The sequence below is a fragment of the Dicentrarchus labrax genome, unplaced genomic scaffold (genome assembly GCF_905237075.1).
Source record: "Dicentrarchus labrax unplaced genomic scaffold, dlabrax2021, whole genome shotgun sequence".
Classification (NCBI taxonomy): domain Eukaryota; kingdom Metazoa; phylum Chordata; class Actinopteri; family Moronidae; genus Dicentrarchus; species Dicentrarchus labrax.
In genome coordinates this window covers 10,443,404-10,469,521 of record NW_026136709.1, presented here as the reverse complement: position 1 = coordinate 10,469,521, position 26,118 = coordinate 10,443,404, and the positions used below count along the sequence as shown (strand labels likewise).

The following is a 26,118-nucleotide window of genomic DNA, read 5'->3' as shown; positions in this document are numbered from 1 at the left end:
GAAAACGGCAGACCAGGGCTGTATTTATTGGGGGTGTGAGTGCCGCGCTGTAGGCTGTGGGATGGTCGGGAGAGTGCAAGGTGTTGCTGTTAGGTGTGGTTGGGTTTACAGAAAGGGAAGAGCATGCATAGATAGGATGGTGGAGGGAAAAAAAAGAGGGAGAGATGGAAGGATTGGTCATGCGCAAGGTAAGAGAGAGGCTTTGTTTGATTGTATGTGGGAGGGGGGGGTGAGGGGGGAAGAGGGGATGGGAGGGAGGGGGCTGAAGCTGTCGTCTGTGGGGTTATTATTATTGCAGGCAATCTTTGTGTGTGTCTATGTGTGTCTGTGTGTGTGTGTGTGTGTGTGTGTGTGTGTGTGTGTGTGTGTGTGTGTGTGTGTGTGTGTGTGTGTGTGTGTGTGTGTGTGCGTGTTTGTGTCTAAGAGAGAGAAGGAGAGATGAGAAGATATGAGATTCAGCTGCAGGGTCATTATTTTTTTCTGACGCATGTCATGGGACTAAAACAAGGCTTAGAGTCACACACTTTCTGACATCACTCATTATGCAGGCTCATTTGCATACTTAACAAGAATTTGTGACAACAGGTACCAGCTGGCACATTGAATAGTGTGTTTTGGCCACCTATTGATCTATTGATTTGAGTGTGAGGACTGTACTCAAGTACAGTATGTGACATCCGGTGCAAATGTGGGCAAGTACACACACGCAAACACAAGCAGGCCTCGCTGATTAACATCTCTTCCACTATCTCAATAATAACTATAAGAAGAACAGACCACCTTAACAGCGTAGAGAGGACTGATAAGGAAAAAGGGCAGAAAATATAAAAGGATATAGGGTTTAAATGAAAGAGAGATTAGAGGAGCAGAGTGGGAAAGAGGAGCATTTTTTTTTGCCATTTCACCCAGTTTAATAGGAGGACAGTTAATGGGCCTTTTTTATCGGGCACAGGCATCAATCAAGAGGTGTCAGGCGGCTGCTGAATCTGGGCTGTGGTCCTCTTCACAGATGACTGATTAGCAAGCCAAAATCACCAGATCCATCTTCCGACGGTCACTTTTATTACAGTCATTTTTAAAGTGACAGCAACCTGCCTTGTCTCACAACACTGGCCACCGCATATATATTCTCATCTTCTCTCCCCCTCTCTCTTCCCCTCTCTGCATCTGTCTTCCACTCTCGTTCTGTCGCTGGGTATTTGGTCAGTCACTCTCCTGTTGTTTCTTTGCCCACCCACCCCCCCTTCCCTTTTCTCCTTCTTTTAACTACTTTTATCTGACTTTCTTTCAGTCTCACTCCAAACCCTCGTTTTCAACCCCCACCACCCCACCCCACCCCCTGTTGGTGCTACACGTAGTCTCTCACTCTGCTGGGCAGGTTGAGGGGAAGCAGGGTCAGGGAGGTGTGGAGAGAGACAGGGAAAAGAGGGGAGAGAGAAGAAAATAAGACCCCCTCCTCTTCCATTGTCTGAAGGGTGTGTGCTGAATCCCTATATCGTTCGCTCTCCGGAGATGGCGAGAAATTCGTTTTGCACAGTTCCCCCGCTGTCTTACATTGGAGGAGGAATTCTCCATTCCCAAGCACAAGATGAATGTAAATGAAACAGTTTCGGCATGGAGTGTGTTGGTCACAGCTGCATTTACATGGCTGCACTCTGAGAGACGGCATTTTAAGAAACAGACAGGGTGACATTAAAGTTGGAGGCCAGGGAGTGTTAAAATGTGTTTTTTGGGGCCAGGATGTAATAATATGTAGCTGGGAAAGGGGTGTCAGGAGACTGTCTTGGGGTAGAATTTTGTTTTGGAGCTTGTCAGTCAGATTTCTCATCCTTTCCTGCCTCAGTTTACTTACAGGCTGCGTTCAAAATAAATCACTGCATCAAATAATCATCGTGCAATCATTCAAAATGGCAGCTGAGCTATGTTTACCCAATGGTTTGCGTACATGTGTGTGTGTGTGAGTGCGTGTGTGAGTGAGTGTGTATGAGGCCAGACTCTAAAGAGCACTCCTGTGTCTTGGCAGGAGATATGCTAATCGCAACTGACATCAATCTGAAAAACATCAGCCGAAGTAACATGTGTCTAAGATTACATTTACAACCTTCTGAGCAAAGAGGGACAGCACACACACACACACACACACACACACACACACACACACACACACACACACACACACACACACACACACACACACACACACACACACACACACACACACACAAACACAGAGAAGGAAAAGTGGGTCAGGTAAAACAAGCAAACGTATTTCAGAGACAGCCTGCCATTTGCGATGTCCTCAAAAAACAACTGATTGAACAGCTTGTCGAAACATTAAGGCTCAAATTTGAAAGCTTTGGAGTCATCTTAAACACAGCAAGGATTATTCGATTAAACAAATGTGTCCTTTGTTTTTCACTGCCCACTTAAATACTGAAAGCTTTTAATACAGAGGGAAAAAAAAAAGCTATCAGGCCTACTCAGACGTTTAAAGTTAAGGTTATGAGTTGTTTTTGTAGATGGGGTGGAGGGAATATGTCTTTTTTTTTTTCAGACTGTGATATGCATTAGAAGACAACCTGGGTCACATTTTACAGTGGAGCACCTGAACATCAGAGCAGCTCAGGCGGGTGTAAAATATGTGTCCTGCTAAAACCCATTTGGATAGGACCCTTAGATGTGTGTGTGTTGTGGGGGCAGATAGACAGAGAGACATACGCACACAGGAAATCATAGTAATGGTGCTAGCAGCTGTGGCTTGCTAAGTGAACACATACGACTGTAGATATACTGGATCGGTCTTCCCCTAAGCTTGGGATCAGATCTCTCTGTGTGTGTGTGTGTGTGTGTGTGTGTGTGTGTGTGTGTGTGTGCAGAAAAGAGGCTTTCATGTCTCTGTATCTCTGCATTATAAAGTTTGAATTTCAACTTAAAACCACACACTCAAAACACACAGAACTCAGATTCATTTGTCTCAGCTGAAAAGCAACAACATTGAGGCAACAAACTTTGTCTGTGATTAGTGTCTTTTTCTGTCTTCCTCACACACACACACACACACACACACACACACACACACACACACTTTCAGTCTATCTGGAGGGCAGCGGGGCACTCAGGGGTCTGACAGTGAATTTGTCCTGAACATCCGCCAATAAAAGATCGCTGCAGTATTTTACGCTAGAAACGTTTGATGACAAGCAGTAACTAGCGTGAAATTCTCCCTAGATTAAATGTCCTAGGAGTTGTATTCCCATCCGGCAAAAACACACATCTGTGAGCACGTAAGACTGCACACACACACACACACACACACACACACACACACACACACACACACACACACACACACACACACACACACACACACACACACACACACAAGCTGTAAACCTCAGTCAGGGTATACCCCTCAGCAGGGGGAAGGCACAGGAAACAAATATAAATCCTGAGATGCACACACACACACATATGGACATACAGTACACTCATACACAGACAAAGTCCCATCCACACACACCGACAGGAGCAGACATACGTATACTACATAAATACATGCACACATCGGCAAAGAGAAACACTAACTTACTCACAGGCGTTCAGACTGGAGACACACCGGGGGGCAAATCATTGCAGGAGACTTGTAGCGCGTTTGGCTGATTACCAGTCGAGCAAATAGCAGAGAGAGCATGCTCACACTGCCACCTCCATCCTCCTACACATACACACACACACACACACACACACACCTGTTTCTTTGTTGGTTAGTCAATGCGCTGATTATTACAATCATTATAAGTTTTGCTTTTCTTCTCTTTTTTTTATATTTTGCTCTTTATTTTTGGCTTCGCTGGAGAAAGAATTACAGACATGAAATTACTCAGTTAGACAGGTGACACTGAAGTCAAGGGGGAGAAAAAATGGTGTTTATACAAAATGATTATTGGTGTGTTTTGATGAAAGACATTAATCCAATGTTAAATGAATACTTTAACTATTAAAGTAAAGACTATTAAATAGAGTAAAATTTGTGAAATTCCTCAGAATTCTATAGAAAACACTATACAGTATGATGCTCTGTTTGTTAGCGTTGTTGAGCTGAATGTGGTGACGGATGAGGATAGAAGTGCAGAAGGAAAGCTGTGACAGAGTGAGGGATAGGATGAGGGAAAGAGGAAGAAGAGCAAAGTGCTGTAGTTAACTTTTAGTGGATATATGGCATGGATTTCTGGGAGGTCTGTCAGTCTTGCTGACACTGTGGAGCTCTTCTGCATGTGTAGAGCCTCAGACTGTGCATGACCAGCCAGGCAATAGTCACATGATGACAGAGCCAGCAGAAGACTTCTGTAGGCTAGTTTTCGGAAGCCTTGCTAACCTGTCTGCTTGTGAAAAAAAAGCACACCAAAGTTCATGCTTTTACCTCTAACTAGTTATGAAAAATTATGATTCAAAAGATGCAAAACATTTGAAATATCAAACGATATTCAACGTTATGAGAGAAAAAAAATAACAAATTAACTTTTACTTAATTGGATTTGGAAAACCACATTTAGGCATCCCTTCAATAAAGGTTTCTGTACTTCAGTTAGGTTATCATTGAATTTCCCCTCACATTCCTTATTGTGTGGGTCTGTCTTCCAGCAAACACAACTCCGTTGTTGTGTTTGCCAACATTTTTTAAAATAAAAACTCATAAAAAACATTGTCCAACCCACACCAGTTTGGTTTATAAGATGTAAGAATATCTTGCTTGGTCAATAGGGGTCAGCTGGCAGTAAACATGGCAGCAGATTATTAGCTCACTAGTGGTAATGCTAGCTCGGCCATCACAGCCGATTGACAAGCAGAGTTGGCTCGGATTGAGGCCATGTGAAATGCATGAGCTACATTTGAAAATAATTAAATTTTGTAGGGTGAGAACCTAATCCCACAACCAAGTGTGGGATCTCTCTTTCTTTTCATTCCTTTACTCTCTGTCTTTGTTCTGTCTCTTAATCTTTTCATAACTTTGTATTTATTTACTTTCCCCCTCAGTTTCCCACTATTCTAGAATGTTTTAATAGACTTAGTATCATAGGACTACAAAACTGCCTTGCAAAACTAAGTATAATCAGTTTTATATTATTTTGCGTTTCACCTTTAGTAAATCTTAAATGCCTGACTTGATTTTCATATTTTAAACAACACGTTGCATACAGTTTGAATAGTTTTAAATTGTGAAAGTGGAAAAGAGCATTCATTTAGGCCATTTTGGAGCATAATCACATCAAGAAACAGAATGTACATCACGCTATATTTAATAAATGTCTGTTTGAAAATCCACCACATTGGGGCAATTTCGTATATACAGTACGTAATGCCTCCTGGTTCTTATGCAAGGTTTCCTGCTGTTCTCATGCAGGGAAAGTCAAGGCGGAGTATGAGGGGGTCAGGCAGAGGTAAGCCTAAATAAAGTCTCTAACTGGGCTGCTTTACAAGCCTTAGTTAAAGATATTGATTCAGTCATAAAAAAGCAACATTCTGCTTAGCGAAGAGAAAGTTGCAGTTTACAGCTTGTATGTTCATATCATCTCCTGGCATGTGTTTCCCTTACCGCAGTTATGTGCTATAATTACATTAGACTTATGACCTTTCAGAAGAGCGGGAAGGAGTAAAAAAAAAAAAAAAAAATCCTTGAACATCTTAATTCGATCCGTTTCAAACAAGAGAGGCCGATTTTGGGAGAGGAGGAGGAGGAGGCTGCACACATAACATATTACAAGGAGAGCGGTGCCAGCTAAAGCGGTGCCCTGTTTTTTATTTTCACTTCATATTCTTCAATGAAAGGTTCTTTTGTTGTCTACTGGCTGATTGACTTTAATGAAAAACATTCCATTGTACCAAACGTTGGTTTTACAAACTGAACTTTGTGTTCCTCTTACTTGTTTTCAAATTAGATTCAAAAAACGGACCCAGCGGTAGAGGCAGGGCCCCGGCCGTTTGGGATCACAACAAACATGACATGCACATGCACACATAAGCACGCCCAAGTCATTCATACATACTCACACACAATGCTTTAATCCCTTATCCTTTACACTCCAAACTGTGTTATCGGCTGTAAAGAGAATTCAAAAAGCATGACTATGACAGAGAAGGAGGAAAAGCAATATTTAGAGGAGGAAGGGGAGGGATGAGAGGACAGGATAACGGATTTTGTTCTAACTATGCAACAGTATTCAACTTGAGTGTTGAACACGGTTCAGTTTTAAGGCTGCAAGAATGTGTGTGTTTGCTTGCGTGCATGTGTGTGTGTGTGTGTGTGTGTGTCTGCGTAGCATCGACAAACTCAGCCCTTGATCTGTGAAGAGGAGGTGATGGTGTCTTAAGAGTTGGTTGTGCACAAATTGTGTAGATTTAACCACTGGAAGCAATCATGTAGTGTTTGTGTGTGTGTGTGTGTGTGTGGATAGAGCTACTGAAAGCAATTCCTCAGAATAACCGGTGAGTTAGACTACCTGCTGGCATGAGCTAAGCTGTAGATCGATAACAAGTGTTAGTGCGTGTGCGTCTGTATATGTGAAAGTGTTTGTCGTATGTTTATGTGTGTGCGTGGGTGGGTGGGTGTGGGTGTGGGTGTGCATATGTGTGTGCTGAGGCATCGTACAGTTACTGGAACACTTACAATATTTGGCTCCCTCAATGCAACATCAGGCTTTATGAAAGCAATCCATCTGAATCGCGGCAATAAATTTCCATCAGCCGACAATTTCTTAAGTGAAACTAACAAGTGTTTCTAAATTCTTTATAAAATTACACCTCAGCTAGAACAGATTAGATGTTAGAAACAACATTTAGGTCAATAATACAGTTTAAAAAACACATCGGATCAATACACACACAGCCGTGAAAACACACACACACACACACACACACACACACACACACACACACACACACACACACACACACACACACACACACACACACACACACACACACACACACACACACACACACACACACACACACACACACAGATTCAGTTGCCATGGTGTCTTTATGCTTTTTGCATGTTACATCGGTGACGTGTGTGTCATGTTCCTCAGGGGTGACACGTCCATTATGCTCTAACAACAGGGATAGCCGGCGTCAGAGGTGCGGTTCAACCTAAAACGGGCTCTGACAGCCTCGCTGGGCACTCGTCTGCTGCTGCTCCTGTATCACCAAGAATCGTTTCTAAAAAGATCTCAACATATGTTTGAATTTCAACAGCATAATTTCAATAGCTGCCATGGATGCAGTGTTCATGAAACATGCAGAAGGGCCTGGAAACCTTCAACCTATTGGCCTGTACTTTCAGCTGGTTGCTACCAAGCTTAGCCACAGGCAAATAAAATGCACAGTCATGTGATTTTATAGAATATATTATAAAGCGTATAGGCTGTGATCAGATAGGACAGCTGAGTGAGTGCTGGTAGCACAGCCAAGCTGATCCATCTCTGTTGGTTGGTCAGATCTGATAGGCGCTCAGACTAATCAATGCATCTGGAAGAGTGGTTGCATTTGCAGTGGTGGAGGATGAGTCGGACCAGAACAGATTATACATAAATGACTGCTGTATGTTATGAATCCAATTCCAGTACACTTTTTCTTTTTCTTTTTTTTTTCTTTATTTGATAATGCATCTGAAGATTGACAGGAAAGGGGGAGAGAGAAGCCAGAGCAGTAAGGACTCAGACTTGGTACGTGGGGTACCAGCTCTACCAGGTGAGCTACAGGGGCACCCCCAATACACATTTTTAATACATTTACACATTTCTCTATTGATTACATTTTATATTGTAAAGGAGCCAAAGCATACACCAAATAAGTTAAAAGAGCTGGGGTAGCTGTTAAAGATGCCCTTCCAAACACAGACAGCAAGAGGTCAAAGGGCGAAGAGAACATTACATACTGTAATTGCTATTGGTTCTAAGCTATGTCTAAGACACAAATATTTTTTAATGTTAGTCATTCAAGAATGCTGTGTCTAAAAAAACCTTCATCACTCAGTTTGAAGGAGATGCATCAAGAAATTGAAAACAACTGATGAAAAGATTCAAGGCATGTTCAAAAAAACATTTTAAATCCAGTGATAACTTGGGCAGCAATGCTTATGAGCATGGGAGGAAAACATGCCATCTACATTCAGAATTGTTTAAAAATACTATATTATGTGTTTACAGTTTCACATCCCATACCATGAAACAATTACTACACATTTTGATTGGTATGGCTTTACTTATTGTAAAAAAAACTGAAATTTTAACTTCAGTGAGATGTTGTGACATTTCTACAGTGCAACATAAAATGAACAGCCAAAATATGAAACAGATTAGAATATCTCTAACTTTATCCCCCTGACAGGTTGTTAGTATTCTGGTGAGCATGTCTCTCTCCGCAAAAAAAATAAAAAAATTTGATATGTCTGGCCTGACACTAAACATAATCACTCCCCGAAAACAAGGGGAAAGAGTTTTGAAGCCCTTTTTGATGTAGGCAGCAGCTTGGAGTCAGTAATGAGGATGTTGATTTTGTTCTGATTATAGAATTGCTGGTCTGTTTGTTGATATTGCTCAGCTGTGTCCCTCCCTCCCGCTGAGCAACATGGACACCAACTGCCAACATGTGAATTAAAATTACTTACCATCCAATTAGTCACACTCGGATCAGAAAATGTTCAGCACAACAAGAGATCAAATTCAGACTTCCTGGAATGAAACCTTGTGGTTGCTTATGAGGCAGGTCCATCTTGGGCTACGGAGATATAGCGTTAACAACAACATTAAAAGATGTAGTCATGCCACCATCTACTATGTCAATTATTGCCATAAAGGAATTGTTTAAAAAATTTGGATTTGTCAGAGGGCGGAAGACAGAAACTGATGGTGACATCTAAGATCTGTATATTTACGTTCAACCTTTCATCCATCATACCCAAACATACCCTTAGTAAGCTCTGCTCTTACCTATTGACAACTTTAGATAATCATACACATCAATTACTCCATTTACAATCTACAAAACTCAAAGGAAGCAAATACACCATCTTCGGTCTCCTGCACGCACTGTGGATTTCAAGATGCACTCAAAAAGCAGCAGAAACAACTCAAACGCCCTCAAACCCTCTTAGTAAAAATGCTAAAATCTGAGCACTCCCATTATACATAATTTAGGGGAATCTATATTCATAGAAGTGCGGGGCGTGTTGTGCTCAATGAGGTAAAACGCCCCTGTGTGGCTAATGGAATGGCCTGAGTTGCGTGATTGAGTGAAATGTGCTGGAAAGATTGGGAGGAATTTTAGTGCAGATAAATAAAGAGAAGATTCTGCTTTTTACTGGGCGTCAGCATTAATGCAGCATCTCCCCAGGTGATCAACACATTCAAATGTAGAGATGGAAAGATGGAGGGAGAAAGTGATGGCGGAGACAAAGAGAGGAATAGACAGAAAGACCAAGGACACTTTAAAAAATAGCATGCCTCGGTCTTACTCCACATGCACAAGGGCCATAGTATAGCATCTCATATATCATCATAATGTTACCATTGGAAGGTTCAAAGGAAGAAAAAAAAAGGGAGTGAAAAAATTGGTCTTCGCAAATTCAAAGTCAAAATAACCAAGGGACATTATGAAGCTTCTACAGTAGATGACTTGAGAAGGCCAGGCCTGTCACGAGCATTTTTTTCTCCTTTTTTCTTCTTCTTACCTTCCATAATTTTACGTCAAATGCGAACGGGCAGCCCTTTCTTTTCACCTCCCACTCTCCACATCCATTACCTTTGGAGAGATGCAAAGTGAACATTTCAATTGGATTGCAATGGCCAGTTAGCGCTGCTTTGATCCCCACTCTGCTCTTTGAGGGCTCCATTGTTCCTGATTTGCTGGCTTGATTTGCCTGCCTGTGGATAATGGCCAAGGAGCCACAGTCTGGGCTTCTCCCATCAACCCATTTCTCCCTATCATGGGTCTGAAGCTCAAAACATATATGAATTACTGTGATATACCCTTATGGTTTGGAGTCCTCATCCATGGCCATATTCTATGTGGACGGGGATGCACTGTGCAGTATGTATAGATACTGTCGTACTAGCTATATCTCAGTCTATAGTACAGCACTGACTCAGATATTCAATCCCAGTTTACACCAAACACACAGGTGTAAATTCCCCAGACACCCTGCACTGGTGCTTGAATGGAGGCCGGTAATACTAAGAAGTGGCAGTTACAATTTTGTCGGACCACATGGTCCTTCATCTCATCTATCAAACACTGACACGATAAATTGGTGCAGAGGTGACTTTAAGTGTGCAGCAGTTCCTTCTTTGGATTTTACATTTTGGGGGAGGCATGTCCTTTTGAGAGGGATATACATGTTGTTCAAAGAAGTGTAAAAACAAGAGTACACTAAGTTGATTTATGTATTAATAGGTAAGCCTAATAAGCTATAGCCTCCTCCTACACCTTGTCGATCAAGGTGTAATCTATTTTGACATTGTTTTGTGGTTGTGTAAGAACTTGGGTACATTTCTGTTTTCAGTTTATTATAAGAATATAATTAATTACCCCAAAAAAGTGTAGTATTTTATTAGATTCTACCAACACTAAAAAAAAAGTCTAATTAATTATCATGAGCTGAAATTATTCTCCACTTTACCTCTGTTGGAATTTCACTGGTGCAGTCATTTTATATGTGGACTATTTAATAAACTCTGCTTTAAAGTAGACTATGTTTTAAAAAAAATCCCACATCAAGCATTTCTTCTAAAGAGCAGTGCAGAAACTTCTCTTTCATTTGTATTTAATATCTCTCTAGATTTATCCTGAAGGTGATCATTGACCAACTTCGCTCTCATTTACACATTTGATTGCCTGTCTGAGATTTTTAAAACAGCAATTGCTATGGCCTCGCCTCTCTCTCGCTCTCCGGCATCCCACCTTAAGATAACTTTACTGCAGCGCATGTAAAGAGAGAATGCAGAGAGAATTTGCTCAAGTGTCTGGTCTCCTCCCAGATACAAATGAACAATTTGTTTTCCATTTCTTTCCAAACCTTCATCTAAGCCTTTCTGCTTTGAAGTGGGGAATGGAAAGGGAGGAGAAGGGTAAGAAAGGGGGGCCACAGATTGTACGATACTGTGTTTGTCTTCAAAGAGTTCCGACTTGCTTACAAATGCACTGGCGAGTACAACACCTTCAAGGTGAAATTGATAAATCTGGTGGTAAGCTCTTTCATGGCAATAATAAGCCGAATTTGTAAAAAGGGTGCATGGATTTTTTTAGATGCAAATGTTGTCAAACACCACCGGGCGAAAAACTAAATTGAACTGTGCCAAGTAGATAAGAATATTTTGAAAATGCACAGAGGTACATAATTACATTCATGAACAATGTCAAATGAGTCTAGCACAGCTTAATCAGGGCTGATGTAGTGTTTTATACTTTCTGTACTCGAAACATCCAGTGTTTGCCCTTTGATCATCACTGAAGTTGGCCATCTTCAATGAATTTCACATTTCTGAAATATCCACAACGTCTTCCCTTTACATATCAAACACATGATCTTATTGTAGTCATTCAGACAGAAACTTTCCAGAGGCACAGACTGAGCGCAAACAAACAAGCCATGAGGAAAAAATAAAAAAGAAACACAGAAAGACAAAGAGAAAAGGGAGAAAACTCATCAGTTGTCCATCTGGCGGATGACATCCTTTGTACCCTCTCTGTCATTTCTTTCTCATCTGCTAGGATGGACAGAATCTCCCCTCTCTCTCTCTCTGGGATGACTGCTTCACTGAAGTCCCTGGAGACACCTTTTTCCTCTGTTTCTCTCGCCTCTCCTCTCTCTCTTTTCCTCTCAGTGGCTGCTATTTTCCTGAAACTTTATGAATTAGTTACAAACCCCTTTTTTCTTTCCTCACCTCCTCTCTTACTTTCTCATCTCGGCCTGGACGCGAATTCAACACCTGCCTCTAGACAAACTGTCCGTCTCTCTGTCCATCTGTCTGTCTACCTCTTCCCCCCCCCCTTTTTTTTTCCTCAATGCCTGTCTGGCCCAAAAGCTCCCTGGGAAAAATACAAGATGAAATTGAAAAAAAAAATATATAGATATATTTTTCAAGAAAAAAGTTAGTGCTCTCGCATTCGTAAATGAAATGCAGCTGTGGATCGAATGGCCTCACAACTCCCCGCCGTCCGCACCCCCTTCTCCCTCCTACTCCCTCTAAGATTGGGCAGACACAGGGGGTGGTGTGTATATGCGTGTGTGTGTGTGTGTTCGTGTCTGTGTGTGTATATTTGTGTGTCCAACTCCTTTGTGACCGCTTTCCTGAACCCGAACCCTCTCTGCACAGAGGGAAATGGCGGACTGTGGCAACGACAGGGCAGTTTTACAGTGCACCGGGCTGAATGTTAAACTTATATTTAATGTATGACATTTCACACAAATCATCCGGCCACAGACATGACCCTGGGGTATTCCGCAGATTGCTTTTTCAGTGCCTCAGCAACTGTGGAATTATTCGTCCCAGAGAGAGAGAGAGAGGGGGGAAAAAAAGCCTTTGAGTTTGGCGAAATGATCGCCCTCTCACTGCTCTGGCCATCCCAGACTGGAAGCTCTCTCTCTCTCTTTTCTCTGTGATATCATGATCGCAGGGCTGTGCCAAATTGAAAACATCTTGGCAGTCTGGAGGCTGTATGAAATAACCATATATTATGTGTAGTATAACACCCGATTGGATAGCAAAACAATTATGCTGTTTTGCAGTCTCAAAAGATTCCTTGTGCCCCCCTCAACCCTCCACTCCCTTCATTTCTATGTAAAACTCTTCAGAGGAGAGTGTGAAAATTATCTCAGATTTGTAAATTGGAGTTTGGATTTTAACCCCATGCCCCCTCCCAGAATCTCGTCTGATATGAATAAGTCTACAACAGTTTACTGCGGTATGTACATACCCCAGCATGTCCATCTGTACGGATTAAGAAAAACGCTGTAAATATCTCGTATTCAATTCCCCTCTGTGAGGCGCTTCTTGCAGCGACACGATATGGAAATAGTGGCAACCACAATAAGAGTTCATGAATACACAGTGAGGAGGGCCCTAGCATCCCCAAAACACTGCAGTGCTGAAAATAAACACAGGGCTGCTTTTTTGCCGCTATGGCAAGCTTTTCAAATTGCAGAAAACCATGCAGAGAAAGCTCAACATTTTCTTGGCTTTCTTGTCAGCTCAGCCTTGCAAAACAATGTATTTATACCGATGGGTTCTACAGTTGGGTCATCCATTTTATCTGAGGGGACATTTTTCAACATTTAGGTTTAGATGTGAGAGGTGCGCTGTCCACTACATCAGCGTCACTCTCTCTTTTCAAGGTTAGGCAGCGGGCAGGGAGTTTAAGAGCATTAGGGCTCGGCTACCTGTCACACTCACAGCAGCATCCACACACACACACACACACACACACACACACACACACACACACACACACACACACACACACACACACACACACACACACACACACACACACACACACACACACACACACACACACAAACACAGGACACACCTTGCACATGTATTAATAGACGAAGCCAGGTTCTCAGATACTGTACATCTATATTTGTATGACTGCTGTTCCTGCTTAGATTTTATACCTAAAGCAGTGTTTAAACAACTGAGATAAGAGGATTTGAATCTCTGCATCATACCCAATTATGAAGAATCATTTGGTACAGCTTACACCATCAGCAGTGTAAACATTACACAAAGATAAAAAAGAACAGCCGAACACCCCACTGTACAGTCCCTCTAAACCCCCCCCCACACACATACACAAGCACTTGAATGCATGTTTAATAGACAAGGCCCAAAAATGTTCAGAAACAACTACACTCAACTATATTTGCCTGTTGTGCCTTCAAGCTTAGATTCAGTGCGCAACATCATATACAAGTGTGTGCGTTAGGCTCAGCACTCATGATAAACAACTGAGATAAGAGGATTTGAATCTCAGTATCGTGTCTAATTATGAAGAATCATTTGATACAGCTAACAACGTCAGCATTGTAAACATTACAGAAAGATAAAAAAGAATATCATACACTGTGTTAGTCGCCCTGAAAACACACACACACACACACACACACACACAAACACTCTAAGTCACAACCACAGTCAACAGCATAATTATCAGTTTCCCCTCAGGGCGTTAGGAAACCTGTTCCTAATTGGAACCCAGTTGGGACTTTACATGGATTAAAATACATGAGGCTTCTGCAGCAGGGAAATTCACACACATACACACAAATTTAAAAGCACACCAGACCAATGAGTTGCAAACATTTTCCCTAAATTTTTATTTACGCTAAATCTGGCATGATCCCCGTTGTCTCGCTACACACGGGTCAAGCGCAACAACACGAGTCTCCAAAGCACAATTACGCCACTATTTTCCCCCTGTTTTGTATTCTGTTTTTCTTTATTTTTGTTCCATTTCCCTGACTTAAGCTGTTGTCTAATGGACAGCATCGTGACAGAAAGGAGTTTGGTATCAGATTGAAGCCGGTTGCCCTTTTTGCCAATTTGCGAGCAGCCTCCTCTGTACTTGTAAGATGGCCAATTAGCTGACCGTCTGACAGAGGCTCTCTGACTGTGGCTATTAAAACACACACTTGTAGGTGCGCACACACACACACACACACACACACACACACACACACACACACACACACACACACACACACACATACAGTACGCAGACACACATGCATACACATGTGCTCACGTACACACACATACACTACAGTGCTGCCTCCGACTGTCTATCTCTATCTGCTGTTTTTGCGAGGAGCGTGCCTAGACCTCACCCCTCACCTTCTACTCACAATTAGGAAGACACACACACTTACACACACACACACCTTCAATTTCCTCGCCAAAAGACGCTATGCTCCCTGACCTCTTTCAACCCCCACCCGCCCCCACATGTTCTCTCTCCCACCTCATCCTCTCCTCTTCTCCAACTCCTCCCTCTCTTCTTCCTCTCCATTTTAACCCTCCTCCTCCCTAATCCTCACCTCATTTTCTCTTCCCTCTTTCCAACCTCTTCCTCCTTTCAAACTTTCTCCTCTCCATCTTCCTCCATCCCATTTGTCCGACTCCTTTCATCTTCTTGTGCAGCTTATTTAAACTCATCTTTACCACATCTTTTTGGACTACTGGTGTCAGCAGTACTGTACTGTGTTTTTCAAGCTGTGCTCACACATTTTTGGAAGTGTTAGTTGTTTAGTTTAGTGGGGTTTAGTTCCTATTTTAATAGAGTATAAAAACAGAGATTATTCATAGTATATAATAGTCACCTTTCGGGGTTACTTTGCTTTGTCTTTTTTTTTGCATCAAATCTATGTCTTAAATGATCTAAATGATGATCCACATACGAGAACCATGCAGGCATATATGCAGAAATAATATAAACATGAGCATTAATGCGCGCAAATATTTAAACACATTTTATATGCATGAACACATAGCACATACATTTTGCATATCTTAGCACACACATGTTGCTGATGTGAACTCGCTTTATAACCATACCATGCTGTTTGATTGTGGTAGCATTTGACCCGCTATAAAAAAACTTTAGGAAAAAGAGGCAGTAATCGCAAAAAAAAAAACCCATTCATATTGTACATTTTATATCATTTTAATTTATCCAGTCCTATGAAGCCGGATATTAAAAAAAATTACAAACAAATGTCTGAATGAAGGAACAGATTTCTAAGAACTGATAAACTACATATGGACACACCAACACAAACACCCATGCACCCTAGGGACCTCCCCCTTGAATCTCAACCTTTATGCACCCCCCAACCCAAGCCAACAACCCCCCTCATCCACCAACCTCCCGCCCCCTTGTCTTTGTTGTCCATCAGAGTGGTTTGTTTTAAGCCTCAGCTCCAGTCCCGTCACCCCTCTCCCTCCACGGTCAAGTTCAAGGGTCCTCTGGAAACACACAGTGTGGTTTGTGCGGGGGGTACTGGGTGAGGTCAACAGTTCCCTGGGACTATAAATGCACAAGGCATGGACACCTGCAGGCATACATGCTTGTGCACCAGGCGCACACATGGACATATTCACCCATATTCCACCACATGATAAGACATGTATATACATGAACGCAAACATACACACACAAACATTCAACAATTCTGCAGCAGAAATATTCACAGAAACATGCGTTTCGACCTGCAAAAATCAAAACAAGAAAATGAATAAATAAAATGTAGTGACACCTACACACTCATCCCGGTGCACCTGCCTCCTCAAGGTCTGTCGGCTGCAGTCAAAATGGTGGACACAATAACACCGGGCTTAGCTTTGATTCCTAATATGGAGGAAACAATTCTATTTTTCCGTGGGGCCACTGATACTTAGAGATAGAATTCAACCTTTCTCCCTCTCTCTCTCTCTCTCTCTCTCTCTCTCTCTCTCTCTCTCTCTCACACACACACACGCGTATATCACACACACACACACACACACACACACACACACACACACACACACACACACACACACACACACACCACACCCTATCTCTCTCCCTCTTTCTATTTCTCTTTCTTGATATATCTGGACATTACTGTGTGTGTCAGCTTCAGCAGAAACATGGGGAGAGGGGGGAAGAGAGCGGTTGTGACACACAGATCCAAAAACATGAATCCATTCCCAGAAATAAGAAAGGGAAATATTGTCATGTTGTGCGCTGAAATTAAATTGAAAGAATAAATTGTTTAATTTAAGCAGACCCTCAGTTAACATAGCTTCCAATTAGAATCCATGTTAAAATTCTATAAATAGCTTTAAAATGTAATGTAAAGTTAATGTATTTAAATAAAAATACTCTCCTTATATTCCTATTGCTATCCAGAATAATAGTGGCAAAAAAGAAACTTTAGTTCTGCTCTGCTAAGATATATTTGCATTGTAAATGCAATCTGCATGTCTATCTGCAATTATTTCTAATTAATTTTCATCTAATTCTTAGGAGACTATTTCAGACCCCGAATCAACACAAAAGAACTTCCTGCCTCAGTTCTCACACCAAAGATAATTATAAAGTTAAGAGGGTTTGCTAATTTAAAAATGCTATCTGCATGACATCAAATATACATCTTTGATCTCACTCTGTCCCTGATGGTTAAATGCCTTTAATTATATTCAGAAAAATTAACTTTCTCTGAATAATTAACAGTGACTCTTCTTTTTGTTTGTATGTAGAGTGTGTTGCATACTTTTTGCTTAATTAATTCCAGCGACAAACAAACTCCTATCTCCCAGTATATACATACGATTACGTGCGGAAAATCCATCAAGTGCATATCAAAATAGTGCACTCAATTGTGCATTCCCAGTGCAATTGCCTTTATGCAATACGTGCAAATAGCTTTGCCATTCCACACACACATATGACTTGCACTTGGAGCAATTTCCTTAAACCTCTGCATACCGTGAACCATAATCCTTATACATTGTGAAAATTGCACAAAGCACACATATGACCCACATGTGTTCTTGACGATCAGGGGGGACCTTCTCCATATCTCATTATATTCCCCTATAGCATATCAGCATCTCCCTAGGTGAATGTGTATACATACACAGAGAAAGAGAAAGAGTCAGATGATTCATATTATCTTTATCACCCGGCTTCAGGAGCCGGCTCGCCTTCCCTCTTTCCTCCTCCCCATTATGTAAAACTATGGATTACGTTTGGTATGCGCATGAATCCTGCATTCAGAGGTGTGTGTGTGTGTGTGTGTGTGTGTGTGTATGTGTTAGTGACTTTATAGCGTGTGTTTGAGAGGACAGGGGGAGTGGGGTGTATATACATCCATGCATGCATGTATGCATCCATGCAGAGACCCCCTCCATCTCTCTCTCTCTCCCTCTCTCCATCTATCATGCATCCATAGGTCTATCAGTTTCGGGAATGAGGTGTGGAGAGAGGAAGGGGGCGAAGGGTACACGGGGGTAGGGGGGGAATTAAATTTAACCCCCCTATTTTAAAAATGCACATACATTTCCATACATTGAAAAGGCAGTGAGGTGCACACATCCTTGCTGCTGTATCCCCAATATGTGTCCCCCACATAACAGGCACACACAGGCATGTGCGCACACACACACGCCCCCCAAAACACCAAATACAGCAAAGATAAATGTGTGTGTCCCGTTCAGTGGGTGCGGGGGAAAATCTACCCCTTGCCATATTTATCTTCATAAGAGCAGAAGGTGCATGTGTGTTTGTCTGTATACATACTGGTTGTGTGCCTGGAGTCTGCATGTGTTTGTTTTTGTGTCTCTGTGTGTACATAAGTTCATTTACCTCAACTGAAGAAAAAAGACACTAGCTGCTCTCATGCGGTGTATATATATATATATATATATATATATATATATATATATATATATATAGAAAAAAAGCTCAACAACATAGATTTTCTTGATTTCTCAATGTAAAATATTGCAGCATGTACTGCAGGTCCAAAATAAGCAATTCAGTCAATCGAATGTCTCAGGAGTTTGCAAGTCGCAGCACCTTCATGCTAAATCCACAATTCCCAAACTCCTTCCTTTTTTCATTTCCATACCAAAATGTATTTGTTGATGCATAGATTCCAAATAGTTTATAGTCTATTTGCCATCCGTCATGTAGCAAGGCTTTCAGACACCAAAACAACAACCACGACCTTTCACTAAAAAGCAGCCGAAACACCCACCTCCTTGTAGATAATGACGGCCTGTCGTGAGAGAGGAGAGAGAAACACGGGTGTGGTATTATTAAGCAGACTAGTTTGTTCGGGAGAAGTGTTTTTGGGCTTTTAAAAAGTTCCATTTTGCACTCCCCAGGCGCCGCATATGGGGTACCCCAGGGAGGCTTGTGTGTGTGTGTGTGTGTGTGTGTGTGTGTGTGTACACTAAAATATTCTGACTGAGCTGTCTAGCGGCTCACAGAGCAGGGAGATGTGTCCTGTCTCCTGCATTCAAATGTGAGTGGGTTTTGGAGAGCAAAAGTAAACAGATATGCTTGCTTGAACACACACATGAGAACGCGTGTATGCGCGCACCTGCTGTCTCGTCATGTATGCATGCATGTACGCCCAACCACACACAAATGCTGTATGAATATGAGCACGCAGATGTGAACACAAGACACACGTGTGTAACTGTGTGTCTCCCCATCTGTTGTCCATCCGTATTCCCACCTATCTGCCCATCAAGCTCATCACTAGAACGTCTGCTCAGCTCGGCCACACTGACAAACACAGCAGCGTCAGTCAAACAATATTATATCATAAATAAATTATAAATATTTTAAAAGAGAATGTTTCATACAGGACGAGCCTCAAGAAGCTGGTCGTCACGGACATGCCCTTTCGTAGGCCACGAAGCTACAGTTTTATATGGCAACGTAAACCTCTGCAGGTCTACATTCTCAATTCACTCCTTAAGCTCTTTAATGCTTTTCCATATCACACCTGCAGTATATGGGCTGTAATATAAGATAGCCCAAGACAATGAGCTGTCCAGTTGCCGAGGGGGGTTAGCTGACAGTGTGTTATGAGGGAGGAGGCAGGAGGGATAGAGAGAGGTCGAGAGAAGGGTAGGATAGGGCCCTTCAAACAAAATATGACCCTTAAAAAGCCTCGCCGATTGTGCGATCCGAATCCTCCTTGCTACCATATTTCCTCCTGCCCCCCCCCCTGCTCTCACTGTTGTCCCTCCTTCACTTCCCTCTTTCCTCACTCAATCCATTCACACACAGATGTGTTGTCTGTCATGACCATGATGATAAATTAGCGCGGGTGCTGCTGGTGAAATAGGAGCTGGTGTCTGAGTGCAGAGGGTGATCCACTGGACAATGCCAGGGATGAACCACTGATAGTTCAGCTGTGGCTCGATCTGGAGAAACGCTTTGGATGGGACCGTGTCGGAGTCATATTTGCTTCCAGTACAGTTACAGTGTCACTGAATGTTACTTTATGTGAAAGGCTGAAAGGCCCCCCCAAATTTTTTTATACTTTTTATTCACAGTTCTTTTACCCTGCTTTGTCATTTCCCAGAAAAATAGCTCAATATTTTATTTCATATTTTAAAGGGCAGACATCATTCGTGTAGTTTTTAAGGTGAATACCATGCATAAGCTAAAAATGAAGTATGAACCTAACAAACTAAAGATGTGCACTTTCTAGGTTTTATTTTTTTGGAAGACAGTGGGAGAATGTTTGAGATGCCTGAGTGTGTGTGTTAATGCCCGTGCCAGCAACTATGATCACAATCTTTGGTTACAACAGAATGGCCTTGTCTTGTCACCTGAAGCACTGCAAAAATTGGTCTCATGTATATGTGTGGGTATATGTGTGGGTATATGTGTGGTGGGGGCTGGAGGGGAATGCATGCATGTGTAGCTGTTTTTTTCCCCCCTTTTTTTTGAGTGTGATTCTCTTACCTGGAGGCTTTGGTTTTTGTGTGCCTGTTTGTGTCTATGCTTGCGTTCCTGTGTGTGTGTGCAGACATGTGTTTCTCATGAAGGCCCATGCCGGGCAAATTAATTCTCAGAAGTTGCGTGGCGGGGGCTCTCCTTCCCTTTGAAATGGGGCATACTGCTCCCTGTAATCAATAAGTCAAGCCATCTCGGCCGCATGTTGCAACCCCCCCGGCACACAGATGAAGAAGCCCAATTTACTCATCATAAATTCTGATTCCCACAATAAATATGAGAGGAGGTCCCACGGTATTAGAATATCTGGAATCTCAGGGGCGTTTGAAATGCCGGCTGGCCCTCGCCTCGGCCTGGAGTTGCTTTGTTGGTTAGAATATGTGTTTTGTGTTGAATAATAATGATGTGGGGTCAGGAATATTTATTTCTGATCTGAGGAGAAAATTCAAAAGGCATTTCTATTGATAAAAAAAAAAAAATGTTCGTACCTGCATTTACATGACATACAACATCAAATCAAATATATGTTCCCACATTCAGTGAAAACACATTACATGCAACAATTTTTGTCTACCTTTTGACAAAATTTCTCTGTTTCTTAAATCTTGGCATTTTCTAATGAACCTCGACAGGCACCTCCAGACAAGTGGTGACGTGTGCAGGCAAAGGCATGTGACGTCGGAGACATGCTAATCTAACGGACAAGTGCTGTCTCTCCTGTTTAAAGCCTCTGTGCTCAGTAGGTCCAGGCACATGACAGTGACCTGGGGAGGGGAACGTGTGGCAAAAATGTGACGCACCTACAGAGGGAAGGGTGGGGCCTGCTGAATCGGCTCCACGAACAGGGGTTATTTTAAAAGAGGGAGGCCAAGAATAAAGGGTGGAAGAGGAACAGTTTGTTCACACGTCTGTTATATCTGTGTGCTTTTTGTTGGTGATCACTGCATGCATACCTACCTGTTTACAAGCATAAATGTTGGCAAGTGTCAGTGTATTTGTATGCATGGTTGCATGCACATCTGTACAAGTGTGCATGTGTATGTCTGCATTAGCGTGCGCAAAACATGATTTAATGCAACATGGCATCCCCAACACCGGTGGCGCTCTATCTATCTTCTTTTTGGCAAGGACTTCCTGCTCTCCCCAGCAGTTCCGTCGATACATGACATTTATGAGGCTCCCATGAGCCCCGGCGCATGTTGCCCAGACAACTGAGACAGCTTCAGTGCCATGACAACAAAACGCCAAATATTGTCACGGCCAAATCTGAGTGGCCCGCTGCCAACACGGCGATTGAAATCGTCCAGGAGAGAGCAAAAATTAAACATAAGCTTGCTTCAGTTGATAAGAAGAGAAAACACATGACGTGAAATGATAAGAAGAGAGGACAGGAGCAAGACTCCAAGAGGAGACTGAGGCTAGCAAAAGCGAACTGGAAGAGAAAGTAGTTTTCCGTGCTAGTCAATACAGCTGTCTTCATTTGTAAGGCAGTGTTAAGAGCACTAATTCCTGACCTGTTAGTTACATCTGAGAAGAGAGCGCTGCGCCGGGTGCTAATCCATAAGTCTGCTGCTAAGTGGTTCATCAGCGAGAGCCTGAGATCGAATGTCACCAATTAAGATGCCTAAATGCCTGGCTAATTGTGCTCAAAGTGTAGTGCTCTGTCTCTCACATGATCACACATGATTAGAGGCAGCGCACGCACCCACGCAGGCACGCACACACACATACACAGAGACAAAACATAAAAGCTGCTGTAAGTATAGGAGAAAACATCAGATCTGATTGGCAAAACAATTTACCCACATAGTCACATCATTAGCAATTAAGATCAAACACATTCCAGCTTTATTGGCCAATAAGACTGATGGAAGTTTTTAATGGTTTAGTATTTAAAGATAACAGAACTCTATCTGAACAGCAAAGTTAAAGTAAGCTGAAACAAGCTGAAGTAAAAAACACAATGAAAATACATACATTCAAATCTCTTTGATTAGGTTATTGATGTAACCTAATTCAAATATTCCAGCACCTACATTTAAATAAATGCATATTATATAACAAATAGTCTGATATTAAATCTTTATATTGATTTATTCTTAGTTTAAAAAAAATATATATATATAAAGATCCTGTCACTAGTCAGTGTATCATTTCCTCTGCACCAAATATAACAGTCATAAGTGTGCGTTTTGAGGAGGAGAAATCTTGTGAAGAATGAGAACAGATAGCATCTGCTCCGGGCCTCTCCCTGCCTTGGCCCACAGGTCTGAAGAGCAGAGCGAATTGTGTCTGAAAGGGGATGATACCCATCGGAATGTTAATGGCGCTGAATATTTCAGAGGTGGGATCATCACATGGCAGAAGGAGGACGGGTGGGTTTCCCGAAAGCATTTAGTGGTCGAAGTTCCTCTCTGTTATTGTAAACCCGGAGTCAAAGATGATTTCAATGCACAGCTAACAAGGCCCAGTTGCTGTCAGGGAGGTTTGAGATGGCTGTCTCTCTCTCCGCTCTCTCTCATAACACAATGAAAAGTTAAAGCTTGTTGGAATTTTAAATGGCTTTGAATGATAATTCAGATCATTTCCTTTTTTAACGTCTTAGTTTCATTATATTTCATTTAACTTTGAATTAATGTAGCAACCAAACAAAATTGAAACAAAGCAGAAATATCTTTTTTTTTTTCTTCTCCTTAGTCTGAACTGGAGGTGCATAAATCTCAGGATGTGCGGCTTTTTTAAAAGAAGCTGCCGTCGGACTGAAATCCATTCAAAAGCAATAAACACAGGTAACTCATATTCCTTGTGGCTCTTTTACAGTATTTGTCATGATGAAATATCAACTAGCATTACACATATGGTAAATCCAGTTACCATAGCCGTATGACATAAGTGGTTCTTAAGGCTTTTTTAAGCAAGAAAGAAAAATCATGGGAGCCATAAAAAAACAAGGGGATTGCCCCAACAGTCCTTATAAACATCTGGCAACCACTACGGTACCTTTATTTCAGCCAAAATGACTGGTTGTGTTAGCCTTGAGAGAGTGAGAGAGAAAGAGGAGGGATAGGCTGAGAGAAGGCTCTTTTTTTTTTTTTTTTTTTTAACCAAAGTGAAACTGAAGTTCTTTGAAAAAAAGAGGAAAGAAAAAGAAGGAGCAGAAGGAAGAGACAGGGTCTAAAATTAAGAGAATTATTGCATGCTCCCAGATGTGTGCAAGGAGGATGACCTGGGAAAGTCAAAGTTGTCCCCCATCAATCATTGCCATATGCTTCTAGAGAAATGGATCCTGCAGGACACTTCATATTCCTCTTTCTGATTAGTTCATTTGAGAGATGAAGACGAGGGGGGGAAATGGATGGTGGAGCTCTCTGAAAATGGACGGCCCCGGTGTAACCCAAGAACAGAGAGGGTTCAATGTCAAAATTAAGGCCTGCTATTTAAGACTTCAGGGATCATTTTTTTGTCGGTCTATTCCTCACTCACCTTTTTTTTTTTTCCCCTCCTGTGCTCCATCTTTTCTTTTCAGAGGTTGGTGTCAGGGAGCGATAGAGCGAAGGCAATGTGTTCTTAACTCTGATCAAAGGAGGGAGAGAGGAAGGCTTTTCTAATGACTGGCATTCACTCTCCTTTCTTAATCCATCTCTCCTCTTACCCTCTCCTGTCTCCCATCTCTCCCCTCTCTCTTTCACTCGCCTTTCTCTCTCAGGGCATTGGTAATTATCGGTGAGGTCTTAGTGACTGCAAATGAAATTACCATTTAAGAGAGAGGGAGAAAGAGACATCCCCTTTGCCATAGGAGAGGGCTTAAGTGAGGCGGCTAGGGTTTCAGCTATTGATTTTTAAACTGCTACATCAGAGAGTGTAATGCTTTCATAATTTCAAATAAACTGTCTGGTTACGAAGTACTAATGAGAGAAAGAGTGAGAGCAGACCAAACGAAGTAAGAGAACGATGGGGGTTGAATTTTAAGTGTTGACGTGCGTACGGGTAAATTAAGCTAATGCACTGGTCAGACAAAGAGATCAATGTGTCAATAATCCTGCAGCAACTGGTAGTTTTTAAGAAATGTTCAATGGCTATAAAATATTTTCTGATAATCAATGTAATGATTGATGTTGAATATGTAAATACTAGTGCCGCTGTTGCATTGATACATTATATATGATACAACTGCACATACACTACTCTTAAAATCACCAACAGGTAATAAATAAAACGGGGAAATGTAGAATGTGTCGTGATTTTGTTTCACCCAAATGCCGCCGTTCAGCTGGAAAAAATATATTCCTCCAAAAATATCCAATTTCCAGCCGTCTTTTAAAAAATCTCAGCGTGCTAGGTAGTCACTCCTTCGCGCAGATGTAAGTCACATATTCATATGAAATTCCAAATGTGTGATGAGTAAAATAATATTTTTGTCAGGTAATTGGAAGTAATGACAGTTTTTCTACTGATCGAATACAGAACGATAATAAAGATGAGGGATAGAGAAAGGAAGATGGATTTTTGGATGACACTGCATAAACCCAAATCTCTCCCTCTCTCCCTTTCTTTCTGTTTTCCTGTCTCTCTCTCTCTCCCTCTCTCTCTCACCACAGACCGCAGGCCGTTGGAGGCAGCTTAGAAATCTCTTACATCTGGAAGAGCCATAATTCATGGGATTTGGCCTAACAGCCATGACAGGCATTGGGGCGGCCAGCAACAACTGTCTCCTGTGTTAGCAGCAGTGTGTGTGTTAGCACCAATGTGTGTGTTTGAGAGAGAGAGAGAGAGAGAGAGGGCCAGAGAGTGAGAGACAAAGAGTGACAATATAAAGTAAGTGTGTGTACTTGCAACTTTTTATTTACACAGGGAACTTGTGAAGATTAGACTCACATGAAGGTTTGCTCAACCTTTTATTTGTGGAACTGAGTTTGGACCTTAGAGCCTTTAAATATGTTTATAAAACCCAGAACAGTGTTGGAGTACATTTACTTAAATACTGTACTTTTAGTTTTTATGCCACTTACAACTACTTCTAAAAATTTTACTTTTAACTCCACTACATATATTTCATACAGCTATGAAACTTTGCAGATACATATTTTCATACAAAACATGTAATCAACAAATAAAATTAAAATCAGCCTTATCTCAAATGTTTTTTTAAATAATGCATCAATAATGTTTACAATACATTTAGAATAGTATATAATAATATAACACGCTAAAAAGGGGCACTTCTGCATAATTAATACTTGTACTTTTGATATTTTTAGTAATTTTTTACTTTTTACTTTAAGTGTACAAATAGAATGCAGGATTTTAATTCACTTTATTTTTACATTGTGGTATTGCTACTTTTCCACCACATGTCATACAAACTATTATTAAATTGACAGAAATAATGTGACAGTAGAGACAATGCAGTGAAAAGAAAAATACAATAATGTTTTTCTTAAACACATAAATTACCCACAATATTGTACATACATCTAGCTCTGTGTGCAAATGTTTCCACGCCTTTGTACATACGTACACACATAAACACACACACAAGCATGCAGGAGATATAAACCGACTTGCAGCAGAAAAAGCAGTGCCGTCCAT

General features: G+C 41.6%; 1 long non-coding RNA gene across 1 annotated transcript; it reads left to right on the top strand.

Annotated features, from left to right (window-relative positions):
• The first annotated feature begins 49 nt into the window (after window positions 1-49).
• On the top strand, window positions 50-25,662 carry LOC127369128 (uncharacterized). Its single transcript, XR_007886020.1, has 3 exons — window positions 50-188; window positions 23,227-23,318; window positions 25,128-25,662. It is a non-coding gene; the product is annotated as an uncharacterized LOC127369128 (long non-coding RNA).
• The last annotated feature ends 456 nt before the right edge of the window (window positions 25,663-26,118 follow it).